The sequence below is a fragment of the Etheostoma cragini genome, chromosome 10 (genome assembly GCF_013103735.1).
Source record: "Etheostoma cragini isolate CJK2018 chromosome 10, CSU_Ecrag_1.0, whole genome shotgun sequence".
Classification (NCBI taxonomy): Eukaryota; Metazoa; Chordata; class Actinopteri; order Perciformes; family Percidae; genus Etheostoma; species Etheostoma cragini.
In genome coordinates, this window is record NC_048416.1 from 4,994,471 (window position 1) to 5,019,493 (window position 25,023).

Consider the following 25,023-nt stretch of genomic DNA (forward strand, 5'->3'; position numbering starts at 1 on the left):
GGTGCATCCCCTACAAAAATAGTCAGGATACCCGCCTTGACACCTCCGATCTGCCTATCTTCTGCATCTGTGTCCTGCTAAAAGAAGACCCGATCAAACAGTATGTAAATTATGTCGTCATCTTACATTTTTTCCTGTGAAAAATGTTTTGTGGTGTTGGGGAATTCTTAAAAAATCAAAACACCACAAATTGTTGCGTTACTGAGATTGTAACGAGTAGAATATTACCGAAATGTAATTAGTAATGCGTTTTATTACTGCGTTACAGCAAAAAGGAATACATTACTGTAATTGACTTACTTTTGTAATGCATTACTTCCAACACTGGTTATATCCGGGTGCACCTCATAAACTGGCAAATGTGTATATTAGAGATGTAAATGCAAAACTCTGCGTGTAAACATACCTACGTTTAGCAAACAAGAGAGGGTTGTGGTAGTACATCAGTGAGCCTTTCCCGGAGCAGCATGCAGGACACTGCAATTAGAAAAGATATGAACAGATTAGTTGTTTACCTTTTGTGAGTTATATGCAGGGTCAATGTTGTAAATGTAAAAATGCAGAAATGTATTAAATACTGTTTAGTGACATGTGCAGATATACAGTAGATTCAGTTGTCAGTTTATTATTTAGGTACACCAAGTTACCAGGTGTTTAGGTACACCAAAACTAAACTAATTCAGTGTCATACAATATTGCTGAATTTAATCCATCCTTCATAAGGCTTATGATTTTTTGAATTGAATCTGTTATACTTATTTACAATACAATGAGAAGGGTCACACATATTTAGTGTATCCTCTACACACATACAATGGTAGGTTCTCGGCGAAATCCAACATGTCGGAAAATTGGATGAAAACCCCTGTAGAACTGCCCAGGAAACCCTGTCTTAGTGTGGAGGACATGACCTGGCCTCAACTTGAGTCCAATTACAATCATCACAAGAAACTTAATTCAATGAATTAAAGTAACTTCTTTAACAACGTTTACAATGCCATTACATATTTTTTGTTCAGTTTAATTGAAAATCAAAGTAAGATGGGCAATTTCAAGTTCTCGTTTTTAAACCATCCAACCCTAATATAGCAGGCTAAAATTGGCCCTGGTTCCTATGTTGGCAAACTAAACAAAACTGTTATGCAGCATTTCACACAGGCCAATAGGATGACAGACAAAAACGGCATTCCTAGTTTGAAGTATGGATCAAGGAAAATTCAGTTTAATGCAAATCAAATCGAAAGACTTTAAGGTGTGTTAAACCGTATAAAATGTGTTTTTTGCATAGCCATGTTTTGGCATTTAATTAAGCAGTTTTACACACTGGTGACTTTATAGTGTAGTACAGTAAAATAAATCCATTGCCTTTGAGGACATCTTTATTTATTTTTTTAAAACTACTTCTTGTTCAAGGACAGCTTAGTTTTCATATGTATGAGGTACATGCAGGATGCTGACAGTTTAAAAATCCATAACAAAGCTCAGCAAAAGATGAAAAGTTGAGAGTTGTGAAGAGAAGCTTGACTTAAAGACACAAAGCTTTATTCCCAGTGTTGTCAGCAAAAAAAGTAATTCAGGTCAAAAGTGTAAAACGAAAAGGCTAGAAAGGCCGACTGCTTTTAATGATTAAGAGATGAGATGACTACTATCCTTACAATTGACCGTTGGTCCTCATCCTGATTCACCAGAGTTAAGAGGGGTCAATCTCTTTCAACTCACATTCCACACACTGGCACTCATTGCAGTTCAGGTACCTTTTCAGGTTGCTTAATATCAGATACAATTGTTGTTTTCATCAGAGCATGTGAGCTGAGTGGAAGGATGAGAATTTACACTACTCTCTCACAGAGCTGTTTGTTCCTCCACTGTTTCATTCAAAGTCAAGTATCTATATCACTGGCAGAGCACGCATTTTAACCCTTGTATTATAATTTAATAATTTAATTTATACTATTTAATGATCCCCAGTGGGAAAATTGCTGGACCAGCATCTTGAGCAGTTGCTTGAGTTCAGTGCCTTGCTCAAGAGCACCTGGCAGTGCACAGGAGGTCAAATATTATCTCTCCGGCCACCAATCCACCCTCCATACTGTGGTTCGCATGGGGACTTGAACAAGCAACCCTCCGGTTCCCAACCCAACTCCCTACAGACTGAGTTACCACTTTCGGGATCCTCTCGTCTCCCTTGGGTCAAATTGACCCGTGAGTTATTTGGGGTTTTAAAAAACAATTCTGAAATAAAATTTACTTCATAATCTATTAACAAATATTGTCTTTATCTCAGTTTACAAACAGTTATGATAAAATTTGTTTACTAGAACACAATTAAAAAGGGAAGTGAGATTCATTTTTGTCATGAGGTTATAATTCATATTAAAAATCCACTATGGAAAAAACATAAGTGGTCATATCCAGAATAATTTCTGAATTGAGTCAGGACTACAAGTTTATCACAGGAAATAAGGTAAGGCCGTTGATTTTCAGATATAACAAAATTTATATTTGTACCATTTTTCTTCTTGTAAAAATTTGAAATGGGTCAATTTGACCTAAATACCATACAAGGTTTAACCCGTCTTCCTGTCAGCCATGAAAAACATTTATCGCATTTTCTGACATTTTTGTCAGTGTTTCAATGTAGTGGCTCCCTTTTTTTAATGTTTTTTCCAAAGTTGTTTTATATTACTAAAGTTGAAATTTTCAGCTTATTTTGAAAACCCATTCTTTTTGAAGAAAAAACTGAAAATGGGTGAAATTTGACCCAAGGACAACATGAGGGTTTAATGTCAATTTCATAGGCCACGTGGCCTATGAAATTGGCCACGTGGCAGATTGCAGATTCTGACCTGGCCCACATATCAATTTTAGGTTCTCTAAAAAAATGTTCCCACCTTGTTTTTTGACACTATAATGACTCAGGACCTTTCTTTTAGGGTTTTATGAGGCCCAAACTGTAAGTGAGAAAGCTTTGGGAGAATTGTTGGAATGTACAATGTTATATGTGCTCAAACATTGTGTGTGATTTGCATTATACATTTAAGCTAAAAGGCAAAAGCATTATTTCAACATAAATGAAGACATGTTGGTCTTGAATTAAGTTGTTTTAAAATACTCTGTTCTATAACATCAGATGTTCTGGTACATTTCGTTAAAAATATGCCAGAAGGAGAATTGATTGTTAGGGATGCTTCCTGAATCTGGTTACAGTCCCACTTTTACAGCCACTGATCATTTGCTTTGCAAGTCCTATACTGAGGGTCACATTTCAACTGAAAGATAACCAATAAGCACACAAACACATCACATCACTGTGACCCCCAGACTCCACCCCTTGTGGATAAGACTAGGGGTTCAAGAGCCAAAGAGCCAGACAAAGGAAGGGGAGAGCTGTGATAGCTTGATCCAACTTTGTCTCAGGATATCCTATGTCATAAAAAGGATTCACACATCAACATCTGAGATTCTGACTACTAATTGACTGAACCTTGAGAATGGAGCAGGATTTGGCTCCAACAGAATGCAATATTACAATCAAAGGCATTTGACTTTTTATAAATAAAAGCATGTCAATAAACTGTACATGTCTGACCCTTAGTAAAATTGTAGTTTGACACTCTTGTCCTAGGCGATCATGTTTATTCAATCAGAGCAAGCCAAAATCGATTGTGATTAATATTTAAATAATCGTCCAGCCTGGACTTAAGATTCATTTTTCATGCTAATGTTTTTGTGCTCAAAAGTCATAATATTTGCCTGATTTAAAAAAAAAATATATATATATATATATACACAATTTATTAAGAAGTCTTTACTTGTTTCTTGAACTGTTGTTCAAAGATATAAAAACCTTAAAACTTGCTTAAACTTAATGTTGCTCTTAAAGGGCCAGATTATTTGTCAGGTTACAATTTTGTTAAGGTGGATGTATAGTTGTGTGTTGAGGGGTAACAGTGTAGCTATGGAGCCTTCAAATGTAGCCGACCGGTAGGCCCTGTAGCAACCGGTAGGCCCTGTAGCAACGCCGCAGCTGACATGCAGGTGACTCGTCGCATACTGTATGGATCCTTTTTTAAACCCCAGGGTACTTACTTACTCAACTTTAAAGTGCTCATATTATGCTTTTGGGCTTTTCCCTTTTCTTTATTGTCTTATATATCTTTTTTGTGCTTTTTATAGATTTACAAAGTGGAAAAGCCCAAAGTCCCCCCCAAAGGGACTTACCATCTCCAACAGAACCCATTGTTCTCAAACAATTTCAAACAGCTCTGTTGTAGTCCAGCCTTTACTTCAGAGATGAACGTGCGTCACTTTGTAATACAAGTTATACAAAGCTCGCCTAGCTGCTAGCGTGGCAAGCCCTCATACTGTTTCTGACTGGCTAGTAGACCTTACCTAGGTACTGCACATGTGCAACTCCCAACAAAGATGGAATAGAAGTGAGTGTCACTCTGTAGCTAACACAGAGAGCTCAACACACAGGGTGAAAAGACGAGCTGCAGCAATGTGCAGACATTTTAAACATTAAACCATGTAAACGTTTTATGGTAAAGCCTCTTAATAAACGTATGAACTTGAAAAAGCAGTAATCCAAGTCGAGTTCTTTGACTGTGCATCTTGAGTAGTTTGGTGGCCCTTAACCCTTGTGTTGTCTTCCCATCAACCATGAACAAAAACCTGTTTTGGTCACATTTTCAACATTGTTATCGCTTTTTCCGATATTTTTTCTCACTTTTTCAATGCTGTGGGTGCTTTTTTATGTTTTTCCCAAAGTTTTTTGATATTTTTAATGTTAACGGCCCATTTTTTGTGCCAAAATAAAACAATTAACTGAAAACGGGTCAAATTTGACCCAAGGACAACATGAGGATTAACCCTTAAATCTGATTGACCACAATAAGTGACCATTGGTCACAAGGTGCTGCTCTTTTCATGGATAGATTGTTTTTTCTCTAGTATGGAGGTATGGTTAAACTTCCTTCCTAAGGTAAAGGTTACTTTATTGTCACACACATGTTGCGAAATTCATTCTCTGCATTTAACCCATACCTCTAGGGACCAGTGGGCAGCAGATCACAGCAACCGGAGACCAACTCCAGATCTGAGCCAGAACCTAGGACATGTTTCTGATGGGGGGGCAGGGCAGTACTGTCAGGGGATAATGCACTTTGTCAACCCTTTTTGAATACACGCACATACAAATATGCAGATTATTAGTGTTTACACTTTATATACAAAATGTAACCCCTCCCTCTTTCATGCATAGTCAGTTTATCTCATACACTGTACAGATTGAGACACACACACAGACGTTTCTAACTAGCAACCAAGTCAGCGCTGCTTTTTGGCTGCCATGGAAACACTTCCAATTCCTGCATATTAATGGTGCGATGGGCAAAAGTCTGCATTGTTTTATGCTTTTACTTTATTTCTGGTAGCTCTTGTTTTGTACTATTTTCATGATATTATTTTATATTTTTACATTTCAATCAATGTTGTTTTAATAGCTAGACATTGTTTTACACACAAATTAGACATTCTTGATTTGACAAGGGAAAAAGATTTTAGTTAACTTGTAATTAAGTAACTACAAATACATGAAGTGAAAGGAATAAATAATGTATCCAGTCATTCATTATTTAACTGATTATTCAAATAGAATGGGTGTCTTGGGGGAGAAGATGCAGGATGATGATGACGCCCTGCTCCTCTTCATCTATCAAATAGAATTTTCCTTTGAGCATAGTTAGATAGTGAGATAATTAGATGAACATCATGAATGATGATGAATAAAGATGAAATTACAACAGATTATATGCGGTATGTATTTGGGCATAATATGGAAGAACACTAGTTGAGGGGCTATTAGAGATAGCTAGTTAAACTATCTGTCCAATCTGAGTTTTATGTTGCACGACCAAAACAACTTTTGAACATCCCACCAAAACAATTTTCTTCCCAAGTCTATTTTGCAACGGCACCGCGCTCTGTCCGGCCCCCCTGACAGGTGTGAATGGTTTGAAGAAATGTTCATAAACCAGAATATGTTTTTTTTTTTTCATCCCTGAATGCCGTGTGGACTAGCCAGACCCTCCTATGCAGAGTTGTGGAGAAGGTTCTAGCAAACTGAGACTATGTGACAATTAACCCAGTAAGACAATACATTCCTTTGTGTATTAATTAAATATAAGAGGAAATAGGTTTAAAAAATATGGACTTTCAAATTGAATAAAATGGCTCAGTGTAAGGAATCAGGTTTGTTGGTATGTATGCAACAGTAGGTGTCCTTGTGTTTCTGAACTTTCAATTTAGAAATACAACACTGTTTGTATATTTGTGTAGAGTCAGACAGGGAAAGAAGTATTGGAAAAGTCAAATAAACACGATAGTCTAGGAAGTTTTGTGTCAGGTTGTCAGACTGTGTAGACAAACACTGAATGGAAATCCTAAGTTATTTGAGCAGTTCTTTACCACCTTTGGAGATTAGTTGCTGTGTTTCCACATGCAGAGTGATCAAACAAGCAGGTCCGCCCTGCTTTGACAATACCTAGAGTGTCAAAAATGTCTTCTAACTGCAGAGCCAAATGGAAAGTTTTGACAGGGTCAAGCCTTGAAATGTTTAGATTGACACTGTCTGCACAGGAGGCGTTTCAGACAAATTTTGTCTGTCTCACATGGGTGTAAGGAAATATGTTTTAATCACTGCAACTAGGGTACATAGGCCACTATTTGGGCTTTACATTTTCCTTCATTTTACACACAAATTTGTGTGGGGCATTCCTCATGTGAGCCAGTTTCATTGTAGCGCATGATGGTTTTTGCGACTACACTTGGGGACACATTCAAAGTTTTTGCAATTTTCCGGACCGACTGCCCTTCATTTCCTAAAGTAATGATGGCCACTCGTTTCTCTTTACTTAGCTGATTGGTTCTTGCCATAATATGAATTCTAACAGTTGTCCAATAGGGCTGTTGGCTGTGTATCAACCTGACTTCTGCACAACGCAACTGATGGTCCCAACCCATTAATAAGGCAAGAAATCCACTAATTAACCCTGACAAGGCACACCTGTGAAGGGAAAACCATTTCTGATGACTACCTCATGAAGGTCATTAGGAGAACACCAAGATTTTGCAGTGCTATCAAAAAAGTAAAGTGTGGCTACTTTGAACAAACTAGAATATAAGACATGTTTTCAGTTATTTCACACTTTTTTGCTAAGTAAGTAATACCACATGTGTTCATTCATAGTTTTGATGCCTTCAGTGATAATCTACAATGTAAGTAGCCATGAAAATAAAGGAAACGTGTGTCCAAACTTTTGGCCTGTACTACAGTGTGTGTATATATATATATATATATATATATATGTGTGTGAGTGTGTATTTTTAAAGATAATTTTTTGGCATTTTAGGCCTTTATTTCCACAGGACAGATGAAGATATGAAAGGGGAGAGAGAGAGGGGGAATGACATGCAACAAATGGCTATTGGTCGGAGTCAAATCCGCGGCCACAACTTCAAGGAGTAAACCTCTACATATGTGCCCGGCCACCCCCCTTGTAGAAAATAAAGTTGCACATTGAACTGGGCCTAGAATAAAGTGTAGGGCAGTTTTAAGACTTATACCCTTTTTTGCATGGAATACTAAGCTAATTAAATATTAATTGTTGGCATGATTTTACAAAACATCTTTTAGTGTTACACATGCATGTGAAAACCTTTTGGGAAGAAACCTTAGTCACACCCAGGCTCTTGGTAGGTAGTGTCTGACGATGCTGGTGGGTGAGGTGATGCACAGTGGCAATAACAATCACAACAAAGAAAATGGAAGAGTGACTAAAAAGTGGTAGAAGTAGCTGATAATGTCATAGTTGCGCTCTGTAGGGCGTTGTAGTATGTAGCAGGATGCAAACAAAAGGAAAGATAAAGGAGAGAGAAGCACAGTGTGTCAAAGGAATTAAGTCCCTCGGCAGTCTAGAAGTATAACAGCATAACTAAGAGTGACATGTTAAGGAGGAGCCTGGTTGGGCTAGAACTCTCCCCAGCCGGATTGGTCTGTATTGGCCTGCCTCCCTCTACTTTTTATTATATTATTTATTATATGGTAAATTAATCTGACAACTATAACAAGAAGCAGTTAGGCCTGGCTAGGCAAACGCTGTGACTCCTCAGTCCCTAACTATAAAATTTATCAAAGAGGAGGGATTATTATACCAGATTATTCTTAAATGTAGTGAAGGTGTCTGCCCCCTGAACCCAGACTGGGAGCTGGTTCCATAAGAGAGGAGCCTTATAGCTGAAGGCTCTGGCTCCCATTCTACTTTTTTAACCCTCCACACCAATTCCATGGGGCTTTGACTCCATTTAAACAATAACAATAACATGGTAACTCTAGCATTGCTAGACTATGTGCTGACGTGTATTGCTCAGATCCCAAGGACACACCTTGTCAAGTATGAAGTTGTTAGTATGTCCAGTTCTCATAAAAGTCATGGTTTTTCTCACAAGTGCGAAAAACATGACTTTTCTTAAGTCATGTTTTTCGAATGGATTCTTCATTTTTAAAAGTAAACAGGCTACTTAATAAAATGGTTCTTTTGTCTGTTTAGATAATGTTTTTTGTTATGTCATACTTTTGTTGTGCTGTAGCCTATAGACAAAGTTCACAGGCAAATTTGTGTTTTAGCCTGACATCTGTCTCTCACGCACCGGATGTCAGGCTTTATTCCAGCAATGTACATCTGTTAAGCCAGACTATGTTAAAATAAAACTTTCCAGGGATTCAGTAGGATTTTAGCTGTCAGCATAGGAAAACAAAAACAGAGAAAACATATAAGAAGATTCTGAAACACATTCACACTTAAAGTATTGCAGCTGTCTGCTTTGCACTTTAGCGTGTTGAATGACCAGCACTTCTGTCTCACAGTACTGTGGAGGTGTAGCTGTGGGCAGTGTGCTACCCTTAGTTTTCTGTCAACTAAAGTCAGAGGATGGTGATGTACAACAGCAGGAGAGAAGAGTGTGGCAATAAGCTGAATCTGGGAAAAGTTTGAAATATAACACCAAGAAATGTGCTAAATATTGCAGCAGGTGCCACTAGCAAAAGAAATAGAAAAAAAGTCCCAAACTTGCCTTGTGCTTGTCAACTGTTTGAATGCTAACATTTTTTGTTACCCAATTTCACAATTAGGTGTTTTTCCTTGGAAGAGGACAGCAACTTTTAAATTTTCCTGCAGTAAAATTCTATTTAAAAGATGCTTAACAGCCTGTGAACTCACTGTCTGCACGTCTGTGTGCATGAGTTGTAAGCCTTTCACCGGCAACAATTAAATCTGGCTACTTACAGATGTGTTTGTGTGTTGTGACATTTACATTTAAAAGAGCTACAATTAATGGCACAACATTCTCTTTTCTACTTCATTAGTTTCATTACACATGGTAGTTGAATAATAGCAGCATGCAGCCATGGCATGATTAACGCTGTTTACTAAACCTTAACGCTTGTCAGAAACCTTTCAACCTGTTTCAGATCACTTTAACACACAGAGACAATAATGTTGGTTGTGTGAAACTATAGGCTGTAAAAAAATATATAAAATACAGTAAAGGCCAAAAGTTTGAACACACCTTCTCATTCAATGCGTTTCCTTTATTTTCATGACTGTTAACATTGTGGATTATCACTGATGGCATCAAAACTATGAATGAACACATGTGGAATAATGTACTTAACAAAAATGTGTGAAATAACTGAAAATATGTCTTATATTCTAGTTTCCTCAAAGTAACCACCCTTTGTTCCAAGTACTGCTTTGTACACTCTGGGCATTCTGTTGATGAGGTTCAAGAGGTAGTCACCTGAAATGGTTTCCCACAGTCTTGAAGGAGTTTCCAGAGATGCCCAGCACTTGTTGACCCTTTTGCCTTCACTCTGCGGTCCAGCTAACTCCAAACTATCTTGATTTGTTTAAGGTCCGGTGACTGTGTAGGCGCAGCACTCCATCACTCTCTTTCTTGGTCAAATAGCCTGTACACAGCCTGGAGGTATGTCCTGTTGAAAAATAAATAATGGTCCAACTAAACACAAACCGGATGGGAGGATGCTGTGGTAGCCATGCTGGTTCAGTATGTCTTGAGTTTTATAGAAGTCCCCAACAGTGTCCCCAGCAAAGCCCCCCCACGCGATCACACCGCCTCCTCCATGATTCAGGGTGGGAACCAGGTATGTAGAATCCATCCGGTCACCCTTTTTCCGTTGCACAAAGACACGGCGGTTGGAACCAAAGATCTCAAACTATGACTTATAAGACAAAAGCACAAGTAATGACGGCCACTCATTTCTCTTTACTTAGCTGATTGTTTTTTGCCATAATATGAATTCTAACAGTTGTCCAATAGGGCTGTTGGCTGTGTATAAACCTGACTTCTGCACAATACAACTGATGGTCCCAACCCAATTAATAAGGTCAAGAAATTCTACTAATTAACCCTGACAAGACACACCTGTGAAGGGAAAACTATTTCAGGTAACTACCTCATGAAACTCATTGAGAGAACACCAAGGGTTTGTAGCACTATCAAAACAGCAAAAGAGTGGCTACTTTGAAGAAACGTTATAATTTCCCTCCATAAAGGTTTTTATTTAAAGTCGTAGCCATGTGTCACTGCTATGCGTAGTTGTTCATCAATTTGCTCTACATGACCTCAGAAAACTATTATTCATGTAGGTTACCAACATAACAGTATCCATAAGTGGAAAAACCCAAAATAATGTTTCATAATGTTCACAACAATCGGTATTAAATGTTTATTAGGCTATAACTAAGCCAAACTCAGTCTAACATTTAGGACAAACAAGACAGGATTCTAGACATTTGCTTCTCATTTGGGATTGTGTCACGGCACAGCACTGAAAGTTGGACCCAAAAGCTATAGGATATACGGTAAAGTGATTTAATTTGTGAATCTATATACAATAATTGCACAGGTGACAAGAGGAGTGGTGGGGGCTGGTGGTGGGTGCAGTGCGCTCTCCAGAGCGTGCCCATTGACTTGGTGATAATGAGTAATCTTCCAGAGTCCAAACAATTCAATGCTGAATCCAATCCTAGTAATCAGCGTGGAGTGAGCGGGGGAGCAGGCAGGCAGGCAAACAAGAAGCGTGAGCAGGAGTAAGCAAGGCAGGCTGCAACAAGAGAGAACACAGAACACATAAACTAAACAAACTAAAACAGCAGAAACACAGATTAACACAGAGAGCCACGAGTGCCACCATTCCGCTCTAGTAGAAGCGATCTGGCGACAACTGGATCACAGAGCCGGTACTGCAGTAGGATTATTAGGCAATGAGCTTCACCTGGCGCCACCTGCCAGTTAAGCCACGCCCACAGCTCACAGATAGCATAGGAGGGGGGAAAAACATGAGGGGAAACAGACAAGGCACACAAAACTAAGAGAAAAAACTGGCTGCAATGAAGACATGACAGACTGTCCCAATTTTGGGGGGATGTCACACTAACTCTTAATTCTGAATATTGGACAAACTGAAAATTTGACCTGATGATGATGCTAGATACTATCCAAAGTTCACTTTTGAGGTCTACATGATTGTGTATACCAAATTCCATGATGATCCATCTAAAAGTTATTTATTATAATTAGATATTTCAGTCTAAGCCAAAGTGGTGGTATTCACTGTTTCCATAAGACCTTCGCCTGCACATGAATTCCTACAAACATCTTGTAAACCCTAACATTATATCAGACTTCATATAAACCAAAAGGATTGTCAGGTTTCATCAAAAGAGACCACTGAAATGTTCAAATTAGAGATGCAAGAACATGGTTAAATTGATGTAACTTTTTGTTTGTCATCTTTTGGAAAATGAAAGTGACCTCTAATGATTGATCATATTTATGTAAATGTGAGATTTAGAACAGCAAAATTGGGGTGGAGGGTTGCACTCTTTGCCTGCAACGACAGTTGAATGGAAAAGGGAGAAACGGATTTAAAGCAGGGTTGTGACTCTGTGATTGGCCTTAGCAATTTGTGTACGATTCTGATTGGTTAAGCAGGAAGGTGAATGCCTCCAACAGCTGATTCCATTTAGGAAGAGAGCATTGATAAGAACGAATTTACGCTGAGCTATATTTAAATCAGGAGAGACTAGTTGCAGATATGCAACAGTTTTACACAACACAGGATAACAGCTAAATTGATTTAGGAGTGTATCAATTAAAAGTTACGCTGAGCTACATTAGAGAAATTGTAGAGCTCAACACACACACACACAGGTTGCACAATTTGACCCTCCTTGAGTAAAGCAATCACATGAAATTGTTTCCGCCGTATGCCTGTTTTTGAATGTAGATGTTGTCCATCAAGCGAGCTGAAGCAATGACTCACTAATTATTATCAAGCTCCATTACACACAGTGATGTTTAGTTTCACACCACAACCCCCTTCACTCTTGCATTGGTCCCACTGACGTCCTTTGTTGAAGTTTTTCCTAACCCTTTTTTCTTTCATTTGGGCAGTTTTGTCTAACCCTGACAGGGCATGGAGAGTGACAAAAGAAACAGAGTACCATTAGGAACTACAAGTAATAATACAATATCTACTAACTGTAAGTTTTTGCTAGTGCTGGCCAAATGAAATTTCATAAAACACATTGAGACACATTGGGTTGCTACCCTTGAGTCCTTATATCAAAACAACGCAGCACGAGTAACTCAAAGAAAAAAGAATTGATGAAACACAGAATATATGGTAGCAGATCCTCACATCACCATACAGAACGCAAAACAACTTACTGGAAATAAGCTCACAAAAGCATGCCAGTGTGACATTCAAAGGCTTTGCTATGTCATCCAGTTACCATATAGAGGGGGATTTTATTGGAAGGAAGAGTTGAAAGTAAAGAAGATTTTAAAGCAAAAGCCTGATGTGAGAAATTATGTTGGCATTTGCACATAAAAAGTGCATTTCTCCATGACTGGGTATTATCTAGCATTATGCATTAGGCATAGTCATAGCATTAAGACTATGATGCAAAGCAACTCTCCATTCTCTGCCTTTCTCCACATCAAGCTCTCCCTTCAAACACTCACTCTCTGAGGATTGTCGTGGTTGTTAGTCTCGCATTGCCAGACAGTCCTCTACAGCGCTGCATAGTAACAAATGCATCAACTAGTTTTTCAGCATCATTTTGAGACAGGATGTTCCAAATTTGGGCAATGATATGAAGATGAAAAAAGGCTGTTTGTTTTTAAGTGGGCGTTAAAGTATATATCCTGATCAAAGACAACTCCTAGATTTCTGACAGTAGTGCTGGAGGCCAGGGCAGCACCATCCAGAGTAGCTATATCTTTGGATTTATAACGTTACTGTCCCTGGGAGTGTATATTTTCTATGTGCAAAACAATGAATATGTTGTGAAAAAACACATACCTTTTAGATAATGTGGTTTGGAGTTGTTTAGGGCCCAGTACAATAACTTCAGTTTTGTCTGAGTTTAACCCTTGTGTTGTCTTCCCGTCAAAATCGATCTTTTATCGATCGTTTTTATTCATTTTTTTCAATATTTGTCACTTGCTTTGACTAATATTTTGATTTCTACGACCTCATAATGACCCAGAAACTGCAAAAAACTGGTATACAGACTCTTGATATTATAAATACAACTCAGAATGTAATCATTCAACTAAAAGGTTGAATCCTTTGCCAGACCTTCCTGCACAGCGCTGCGGAGGAGGGTCTGTCGAGTCCGCACAACGTGCTCTGATTTATTGGCATTTCTCTAACATCAAGAAATTGTAGGTCATCCATGATTTTATATCATTTATGCATGCTTGAAGTTTACCTAACTGACTGGTTTTGTCTGGCTTGATTGATAGATATAATTGGGTGTCATCCACATAACAATGGAAGTTAATTTTGTGTTCCTAACAATATGGCCATTGCCATCTCTGTGCTATGATGCATTCTAAATCCTAAGACTATTAGTATGTAAAAAATCACTTAACTGGTTAGTGACTACCTTCTCAAGGATCTTGGAGAGAAAAGGTAGATTAGATATAGGTCTATAGTTTGGTAAGACCTCGGTCGAGGGTGTTTTTTTTTCAGAAGAGGTTTTATCCCAGGTACTTTAAATGACTGCGGTACACAACCTATTGTTGTACAACATGGGTCGGCTGTGGCTCAGTGGTAGAGCGGTTGCCTGCCAATCGGAAGGTTGGTTGTTCGGTCCCTGCCCCTGCAGTCATTGTCGAAGTGTCCTTGGGCAAGACCCTTAACCCCGAGTTGCCCTCGGTGCTGCGTATCGGAGTGTGAATGTGTGTAAATGTCTATTTGATGAGCAGGTGGCACCTTGTACGGCAGCCCCGGCCACAGTGTATGAATGTGTGTGAATAGTGAATGTTTCCTGTAGATGTAAAAGTGCTTTGAGCAGTTGTTAAGACTGGAAAAGCGCTATATAAATACAGCACATTTATTAATAGAGACATATTGATCATATCTAGTTATGAAGTGTTAACCACGGGTAACCCTTCTTTAAGCAGCCTCATTGGGATCGGGTCTACAAGACAGGTAGATGGCTTAGCTGAAGAGACCTTTAACATTATTGGTCTGTAGGATAGAAGTGTTCTAAATAAATGTCAGGTCTTGTTGTTCTTTCTAGCGGTCCTGCATTTAAAGTTAAACCGTTAGAAGTTGAGGGAAAAAGATGATGAATTTTACCTGTAATTGTTATAATTTTATCATTAAAGGAGCTATACAAATAGATGGCTCAATAGAGCTGGAACTATCTGTCAGCCTGGCTACAGTGCTGAAAAGAAGCACTGTGGGTTGTTCTTATTTTCTTATGTTAGTGAGGAGTAATAGTCTGATCTGGCATTTCTGAGGGCCTTCCGACATGTTTTCAAACTGTCTTGCCAAACTAAATGAGATTCTTTCAGTTTTCTTCATCAGAGTCTGTGAGGAGCAACAGAGTCTAAAGATGTTCGTAGCAAGATCATACCAACGTCCACAAAATAATTTCAATTTGGGATGTTGTTAACAAAGGAGTCCTCTGTTATATTAAGGAAATAAATGCTGTTGGAATATCCTCCTTGACATCTAGCACAATAGGTTTTATTTAATTTTGTATAGTCGGGTAGTAAGAATTAAAAAGTTATTAGAGAATGGTCTGATAATAAAGAATTCTGCGCAAATACTATTAAATCTCCAATTTTGATGCCATATGCCAGCATAAGGTCAACGGTGTGGTTAAAAATTGCTTGCCCTTATGCACACTCAGACTAAAAAATTTAATCTAGTAGTAAATTGAAAGCAAACTTAATGCTACTGTTGTCAATGTACACATGGATATTAAAATCCTCTACAATAAGTACTTTGCTTGATTTACGCAGACTTAAGTTTTCTGGATGATGGTGCTGTATCAAATACAATAAAATTGCTATACAAGACAAGGCAAGTGATATTACCTTGAATTAAGTCTGGCATAGATAGTACTAGACAATACAACCCATACTCAAAACAAATCAGACTAGATTTGAAATGTAAATGTAAGATTATTTCATGTCTTTGTAATTTGCAGGCGGAAATGAGCAAGAGAGTTTAGTGAATCCAACTAAGAATACTCACAAAACCTCAAACAAAAGAAAGTTAGAGTGGTTTAGGATAAGAATATAAACATGTTCTTGCATGAGCCCCATGGTCTGGGAACTAGAAATGTATGTATGTATGTCTGTACGTATTTATAACCAGGTAGCTGTCATAGTGTACAGAACATCTGCCATGGGCTGGAAGTCCCAAGGTCAAAATGGAAGACACCTCCTAAGGTAGTCAAGACTGACCGAGCTAAGATCCTGTGGGACTTGAAGATCCAGACTGACAAACTGATGATTGCTAACCAACCAGACATTGTGTTGATCGACAAACAGCAGAAGAAGGCAGTAGTGATAGATGTGGCAATCTCAAGCGACAGCATCCTCAAGAAGAAGGAACATGAGAAGCTTGAGAAATACCAAGGGCTGAAAGAGGAGCTAGAAAAGATGTGGAAAGTAAGAACAACAGTGGTGCCAGTGGTAATCGGAGCACTGGGGGCTGTTACCCCCAAACTGGGAGAGTGGCTACAGCGGATTCCAGGTAAAACATGAGGTCTCTGTCCAGAAGAGTGCAGTCCTAGGAACAGCTAAGATACTGTGCAGAACCCTGAAGTCCCAGGCCTCTGGTAGAGGACCCGGGCTTGAGGATGACACATACCACTCCACAAGGGGTGAGAGGGGGATTTATTTTTTATTTTTATACACACACACACACACACACACACAGTATACACAGTTTATATTTAATGTATGTATGTTGTAAATGTTGATTTGTATCACTTGATAAGTGAAAAATGACTTTTGAGTAAACATCAAGAAATCATTAAATGCAACAGGATTCATACTCTGGCTCAAACTGAATGGCAATGAAACACTCGCGCACACATACACAAACGTCATAAGTGGGAATTTTAATCCTCTTGTCAAAATGAACCACATGTATCCTCTTTTTTTGCTCTGATGAATGACCACACTGATAGATACACAGTGGGTAAAGAGTTTGCTTCATACATTCCAGGGCCAGCTCAAATTTATAGTTGAATTGAATTGACTTGAATTCCAAACCCCAGTCCATTCAATACAGTACAGCACTCAAAGTGCTAACTATCGTTCTTCATAGGTTGGATGTGACAAGCTTATGCCTTTCAATAATTCAGTTTTCGAGAAGACTCCAACTTTCTGAAAAGGGACTGAGAATGAAATGTAGCCATTCGTGACACATTAAACCAAATCCATGTCTGACACAGTGCCTGTAGCTCCCTAAGCATAGCAATTTAGGCGTTTGGCTCTGAAAAACCCACCAAAATGATGTAGCTGCAGCCCCTTTCAGACTCCCCAAGAGGAATCATATTGATGCATTCGGCTGGTTGTCAAGTGAAGGGATACAGCACTTACAATAGTGAAACACAGAATAACCACATTTATAGAGTCCTTATGAATCTTTCGGCTCACATGCTAAACAGATAGAACTACTATGTGTGGGGATGGTGATTGAAAAAGCAAAAAGTTGCTTTTTTGGCATATTGATGTATTCACTGTATTCGCTTATGCGACCGCTAGATACAATTTGTCCAACTATATTTTTGATAAATATTTTTGGGGATCCAGTATTTGAACTTGTTTCTACTCTGCAGGTATAAGATAAGATACAACTTTATCTGTTCACACAGACAATTGTCTTGCATCGACTGCTTCAACAGTCAACAGGTAACAATAAAAAACACACACACAGAAAAAGCAGTAAAAGGAATAAGATGGTCTCAGTGCAGATTTATTAAGCTTACATCTGTGAGCTTCAAGTCTTAATCTAAATATATCATTCTTATGATTGTCATCCTTGCAGTCCCACAATGAAACACAGATTACATGTTCGGGTAAAAGAGTATTAATCCATTTAATTTATAATGTGACAACTTCAGGCTCATTATAAATTGGCAGGAGAGATGCTAACTCCTGTCTCTGTTCAAAGGTGTTGTTTGGGATGTGATCTTTATCTGGTTGTCGGTCCCCTTGGTTACATTTTGGTCTTAAAGCAACATTACTATTTACATTATTATTATATTGACGTGAGATTAATGCACACATGTTCTTTGATTAGAAGGTAGAAACAAACAAAATATTATTGTATGGTTTGGAGGACTTTGGGGAGTAAAACTTCTGCTAGTAGAAGAATTATATGGCATAGCGCTAACACTTAGTGAGTATTTTAAACAGACTACAGGAAGGAGAAATGAATGAAAACACCTAGGTCAAAAAAAGAATCAATAATGTCTCTGGACTTTGGGCTCCATTGATCATTTTAAATAAGCTACTACATTGTCATGTGTTTTTTTTTTACTGTGATGACAAATGTACTGTATTTGTATCGCCCCCCAACAAATATGGTTTGGCTGGGTTTGAGCCTTGCATTATGGGAACAAAGGGAGCTTTTTCATCCAAAGCCAGTGGTGAATGAGGAAGGAGAAGAGAACGGATGAAAGCTAAGGGTACAGTGAATATTGCTTCTAAAGCCTGGAACATGAATCATTTTAAAAAGGCCCACCGAGACACAAAGAAATAGCTGCATATTGCTAACACCATTGTGGACACACACACACACACGCTCAAAGTATTAGTGGGAGCAGGTTCTGTTTCCTTGTTTTCTTAAGTTCCCACTTGCACATTCATTGTTCATGCATTCTTTTCCTCCTTATTCTTCCTTCATCTTTGTTGCTGTGCCATTGTCTTCCCCCCTCTTTCTCTGTATCACTTTGTATATCATACAGCTCATACTGTACATTCCCCGAGGTATCATTACAGAGCGCAGAGCAGGATCTAGTCATAGTCACACTTAACAAGGAGTCACGTCTTTAGGACCACACTGACACATGGGAGGTTGCTTAGGTGAGATACATAGCTGGATGCATGGTTAAACATAATTTGCCCTTACTAGTGTATCACCATGTATACTTTGTTTATAGCAATTCCTTTAGATAGTAAAACATGCTTTTTTTGTAAATCTTTACAATCATTCCCTGATTGAAGAACCAAGCAGGCCTGCCTTGTTGCATGAGCCAATTTTTCTTCGAAAACATTTTAGCGTGTCGCTTGCTAGCTTGAAGTTTGTCGTTGTTTCCCTGAAGAGAACATGGTTTGAGGACAGCAGAGGGGAGAAAGATGCCAGGACGCGGATATGATACATAGATAAATTGATAGATAAAACCTGCAGTGCCCTGATTGTTGAGGAAATGATTTAGCCTTTTTTTAAATGACACTAGATTTACATCTTCAGTAAGAGTGTGCTGTCACCGCGTCACAAGCCGTCTACTTGTCAAATGTGAGAAAGCAATATTACAACGCAATAGGGTAGATTTATAGCAATGGTGATTTATAGAATATGTAGAAAGCACAGCCCACGTATTCTCTACAGACTGACCCCCAATTTCAATCGGTTCCCAAACGGCTGCGGCCATGACTGACAGCTGAAGTAAATATCAATGGAGTGTATTTATATAGCGCTTTTCTAGTCTTAACAACTGCCGTACAAAGTGCCACCTGCTCATCAGATAAACACTCACACACATTTACACCCCGATGGCGCAGCATCGGGGGGAACTCAGGGTTCAGTGTCTTGCCCAAGGACTCTTTGACAGTAGACTGCAGGGCCAGGGATCAAACCACCTTCCGATTGGCAAGGGACCACTCTACCACTGAGCCACTGCCACAGCCGCCCCACGAAGTCACGAGGAACCACAAGATCTCGCAAATTTGTGTACAATAGAACCACAAAAACAACAACAGTTTGTTTCCATCCAGAGAAGTAGAGGGTAAAACACTCTGTGTTGTGTTTTCAAGGTGTAGCACAGGGAAATATTATCCGCCGTGAGCACGCTCTATTTTATTTTGAAAATTAACCAGATGTTTTAGTTTGTTGTCTGCCGCATGCTTATTGCTGCAGAGCTCTATGGCGTCGGGCAAAAATATAAGCTCTGTGTATCTGCTCCAGAGGTCTGGGGATCGCCGGAGTTGGGACGGAGACAGGACGGAGTCGTTCCACAGTCAGTGAAAATACACAAATTGACTTTAATGGAAACCTAATGACTCTGCTGCCGTTTTGGAGCGGATCTGCAGACGTTCCGCACCCGGTGGAAATTAGGAGTGAAGGTTGAATCTGTCAGTGTCTGTTATCTAATGAGAGTTAGACACTCAGATGTCCAGCCTCTTAGGCCTCTTAAGGATGCTGCACCGATGACACAGAATACCATCACAAAAACAAGGACAAAACCTGAATGTTTTAAGGTACTAATACGGTTGTAAAATTCAATTTATAAAAGTTAAAGCATCACAGTGATCCATATGCAACAACACAACAATTAAGAAACACATTTAAGTTGGAAAGTAGAGTATTTCACTTTAATTATGGTCAATAAATGAGGAAATTATACCAAATGTTTGAGTTAGAAAAGAAGAAATTAGGAATTACTTAGACTAAAATTGAAGGAATGGATGTTGATGGATAATCACAGACTGAAATATGTCAACTTTTACTCAATACTATTTCAAAACCATTTAAATTGTTTTTTTCAAATGCTATAAAATTGAATACGATTTTACTATTGTATAAAATTACCCATCAAAATTACCCCAAAGAGCGTTGTGTGGAATCAATCATGTTATTTGGGGTAATTAAAAAAAACATTGATCTAGGAAAACTGGTCAATTTGACCCGAGGACAACATGAGGGTTAAGTTGATAGTGGTGAACGTGTTAGAAAGTAGTTGCTGAGTGACACAGCCAGCAGTTACAGTGCAACAAAATCATTCTTTTGGAGTCAGATAACTCGTTTAACATTCTGGTTTCTTTTTTCATCACATACTTTTATTTAACATTTATTGACTTTGACCATCAATCTTTAGTGAACTGCTTCCTTTACGGAGGTGCAGCTTTTCCCAGTTAAACATCTACTTATCATTATGTCCACACTGATATAGGCTACTAAAAGTTTTACTAATTTTCTAAAACAAATGTTTAAATATTAAACAATGAATAAGGCCAGTGCAGCCAGTGTCTGCTTAGTAACATACTGTCCATTTGTAAATTGTATAACCCCTGTCTTAGAGGTTAATAGTACAAGGTACATATTACGAGTTTTATTTATTTGTTTGTTGAACCAGCGGGAACTTCCAGACTACAATCTGTTTAACATTCTGCCTCGTTGGACCATTTTCCTGCTGTATTCTGCTCCCTACTTAAGGCTATTTTTGATGCTATGCTATTTTGCTGAATCAATGTGATCTTGCTACTTCTGGCTGTGTTCTCTGTGTTCTTGGCTACTTTTTGCTGCATCACTGTCAAACAAAATCATAGCACAGCCTTAATGCTCCTGAGCGTAGTGACAAGAGCGGCCTAGTGTACTGGCCTCCACGCCTTAAACCATAATGATGTCTAGTGAATTATTACTGAGGAAAATACTGAACAAGCTCGGCTATAAACCTCTGAGACACAAACCGATGCAATAATAAGTCTGTTAGATCCAACAAGACCCCAAAACAGACACGGAGGGATTGAGAAGTAAGCAGAAAAGAAGAGGGAGAGAGAAGGTTCATTAGCTATGAAATCCGTGTTAGATTAGTACAAAACAAATCTGTACATGTCCTGTTAGAAAATCCCAGAGAGGGAAGGAGGAAACAGAATCACATAGATTAGCCATAAAATCTGCCAAGAACTAATAGCAGCTTAAAGGTGACCCAGCAGGATTTTGGGAGGCAGTTAAACAGGTGTCTGCTCATGTTTTCAACTGGGACACAAACACATGAGTGGCATCTTGGGCTTTGCAGTGGTAATAGTGTGCAGCCAGGCTAACGGGAGAGAAGGCGAGTTTTCACATGAAACAAGTCAAGTTGTGTTCAGGGACAAGGCCAGGGCAAAAATGACCATATAGCCCTTCTGTTTTTTTGCTATAACTTAAAGGGGTGCTATGCAGTTTTGGCCATTCCTTCACTTTTTTCTCACTTTTTGCTCACAGGTTACTTGGTACTTGTGTCTAACTCCTCGCTCCGTCAGTCTGCCGTTTCCTCTTCTGTTCCTCTGACAGTTCTTTCCTAGCTTTCTGTTTCTTTGTTTCCGGCTCAACCATGACAACAGTGTGAAAAACTCGGAAAGAACTCCATCGCTACGTTGTTAGCCGGTTCATGAATGAGTGTACGTGTGCAGTGCCGTGAAGCAATTTGTTACACCTCGAGACCTGATATCACGCGATACTTTCTGATGCTGCGTCTGGTGACTCACCAGGCCAAAATTTGAAAGGGTGTTTGAAAGGTGCTAGCGGGGAGCGAGACGACCAACATTCAACTAGAAAAAAGTCATATAACACTTCCAGTGACTCCGAAGATGTTCAGTTAAGGTAAATTTAAGCTAAAAAAAAAACTGCATAGTTCTCCTTTAAAAGTTCCATGTTTTCATTTCTTATTTTCTAGAGACATTAGCGAGTGTGTGTATGTGTGTGGAGTGAAGGGAGTACATGTCTGCAACTTTGTAAATTGAATGGAAGATAAGGATTTTTCTTGCCCCAGGCACAATGTGACCATAATTACAATTAGTTTGTTTCAAAAGTAAATAGAGCATGTTGATTATAACTGAGAACATAGATCTGTGAAATGAGCACACATAACTGTATGTGTGTGTGTTTGTGTTTACTTACATTTGTGAGGCAAGTGTGCAGTGAAGATGGAAGGAAAGGCGCCGTGTAAGGCTACCTTTCTTTTTATTCTGCAAAAACGTAATTATTGGCGCACTAAACTGTGATGATCTCCCTATTGTCTATAATTAAATTTCCATGATGATTTGAGTTACTGACATATACTAGTTGAAGTGTGTATGCTGTTTATTTCCCTGTCTTGGAAAAGCATTTGTTGAAAGAGTAACAGAGGAATTGGTTTATTCACGAGGCTGCTGTTGGTGGTGGTGGATAACGTGTCTCTTCATCATCAAATTAACCACTCTACCACCACAGCCTCGCTTTGATGAGGAGGAGCAGAGACTGCATGCAGCAAGACTGCTCATTTAATACCAGGCACTGCAGGCAAACACATTGATTTTTCATGCACTGGTCAATTTTGAGATGTTGGGCTATTTTGCTTCCATAAGGTCTTCTTTCAGAGTGTTGGAAAGAAAAAAAACAAGACACACATCCAGGTGTTTATTTACTACACTCATATGATCCCAATTGTATATGATATAGGTTATATTAGATATTAGGTCTTTTAGTAGTGGTTTCCAAAAGACATGTATGGAAGTTCACAATACATGTATACGAATTTGAAAACAACAAAGACAACGTTGGCAGTATTGATGGCAAAATAGGAAGACAGAATATTTTGTTCTGTATTGACAGGTGCAATATTTGAGAATACATTTTTGCTTTCTTTTTAAAATTACATTCATATCTGCATTTGTCAAAACCTAGAGAACCTTTCAAACATCAAAAGGACATATAAACATCTTTTTGTATTATGTTTTGCCTGCAACCACTTCCAACATGCCAAAATAGGCATCGGCTGTTTCTAGCGTGTACTTGTTTTTGGCATGTGTGTCACGCAGGCGGTGTGCAAGAGCCCTAAGACTGGATTTCAATGAAACAATAGGTTATGTCAATTCAACTTAGGTTAGTAATGTTGAGGGAGTGGGTGCTACAAAAAGGTACATAGCACCCAATCTTCACAGAAATCATTAAGTGCATCAAACAGTGATTGATGTTGTATTACGTTGTAGTTTATGGTTGAATGTTCCTCTATCTGTAAAATAGACCACTCTGACAATTTTCAAAAGCTTTTTCTAATCCTTAACACAGGGAGTGCTTTTAGTGAGAGCCCTCAGCTATGATTATCTTGTTTATGTTACTCGTTTCCTTCATTGCTTCTTCAAGAACGCTCGACTGCCTGAAGCACAAACACAAGGCTGTACTTGCGATTGCGGTGAAGGTCAGATGTTGATTCTTGGATCTGCTCAATATGATGCCTGCTTATCCAAAACTATGTGTTATTGACTGTTTGTTCCTCCTACACTGTCTGACTGGTAAACCTCTCGTATGTGATGTGTGTGACTGAGTGAAAGTGTGCTTGTCTGCATTATGAGGCCGTTTTATTACTGAGTATTGGCGGAATGAATGTGTGAGCAGATTTTTTTGTGGAACCTCATTTAAGAGCTTAAGAGCGCTGGTGAGCACTGCTCAGCGAAAGTTAGATTCTCACTTTTAATGAAACTACTGATTGTCAAATGAAATTTCATGAACCATTGGTCGTATTTCTTGACCCAACAATTTATTGGGCTATTGGTTTTAAGAAAACTGCTCAACAAATGGCATTCAGTTTGCTATGAACCCTTTGATGAACAGAGAGCTTTATCTACTGGGTACTGAGCATTACAAATAAAGGTTTATGAAGCTTCACAAAGCTTCATTTAAAGCAAGACTACCTTACTTTCATTGAGCAGGCGCAAACGCGGCCTGTGCTGCCTAGTGATGTCCAAATAAAGCTTCAGAAAATAAAGAAAATGGTTCATAAAGCTTCATTTGGCCATCACTACTTTTGACATAGATAAACCTGGGTGTGCTTGATACAAATATATTTGTGTTACTAAGGCTTTGTGCACACTTCAAACACTTAGATTTAAGTACATAGTGTAGATAACACAATAAGTTAGTGCACTGACAGTACCTATAAGCGGTAGACACTACGTACTCTAAACCTGAGCAAAATGGACTACAAAGCAGAAAGGGAAGGGACCAGGGATGTTGGCCGGCAGCTGATTGGACGAACATGTCACGTGGGTCAGGCTTCTCCCAAATTTCACAACCGAGGCTAATGGCGGCAAGATGATGGCTCGTTCTGAATACGATCTCAAATTTTCAGAGATGGGAAGTAACAAAGTACAAATACTTCGTTACTGTACTCAAGTAGATTTTTCTGATATTTCTACTTTACTTTACTATTTATTTTTGTGGCGACTTTTTACTTCTACTCCTTACATTTTTACACAAATATCGGTACTTTCTACTCCTTACATTTTACAAAATTGGCTCGTTACTTTAGTTTTTACAAGAGGTTGTCATGTCGGACAATAGCGCATACACGCGCGACACACCGCGAGCGGGTGTGCGCGCCACACGGAGAAAAAAGTGAGAGAAATGAAAAAGAGACAAGCTGTCCGGAGGATAACCAGCTGAGATTGTGTGTGAGAGTCTTTGAGAACTGTAAGTCGTATAACTCATGTTGTCAGTTCACTTAAGCCTATTTTTGGTCTATAGTTCTTCACGTTTAAAGTAAGTTAGCTATAGTCGTTTTGGTGTGTTCTTCACCTGTTAGCTAGGTTGCACGTTGGTCTTAATGAAGCATCAACACTTTCACCCGCTTTATTCGCATTAGTTTTTTTTTTTTTTTA

General features: G+C 38.8%; 1 long non-coding RNA gene across 1 annotated transcript in view; it reads right to left on the bottom strand.

Annotated features, from left to right (window-relative positions):
* Nucleotides 1–14,070: 14,070 nt before the first annotated feature.
* Nucleotides 14,071–25,023, bottom strand: part of LOC117951411 — a 17,125-nt gene continuing 6,172 nt past the window's right edge. Inside the window, exons 2-3 of the long non-coding RNA XR_004658176.1 lie at nucleotides 24,941–24,947; nucleotides 14,071–14,169 (exon numbers count right to left, since the gene is read on the bottom strand). This is a non-coding gene — a long non-coding RNA (uncharacterized LOC117951411). The remainder of the gene's footprint in view (nucleotides 14,170–24,940; nucleotides 24,948–25,023) is intronic.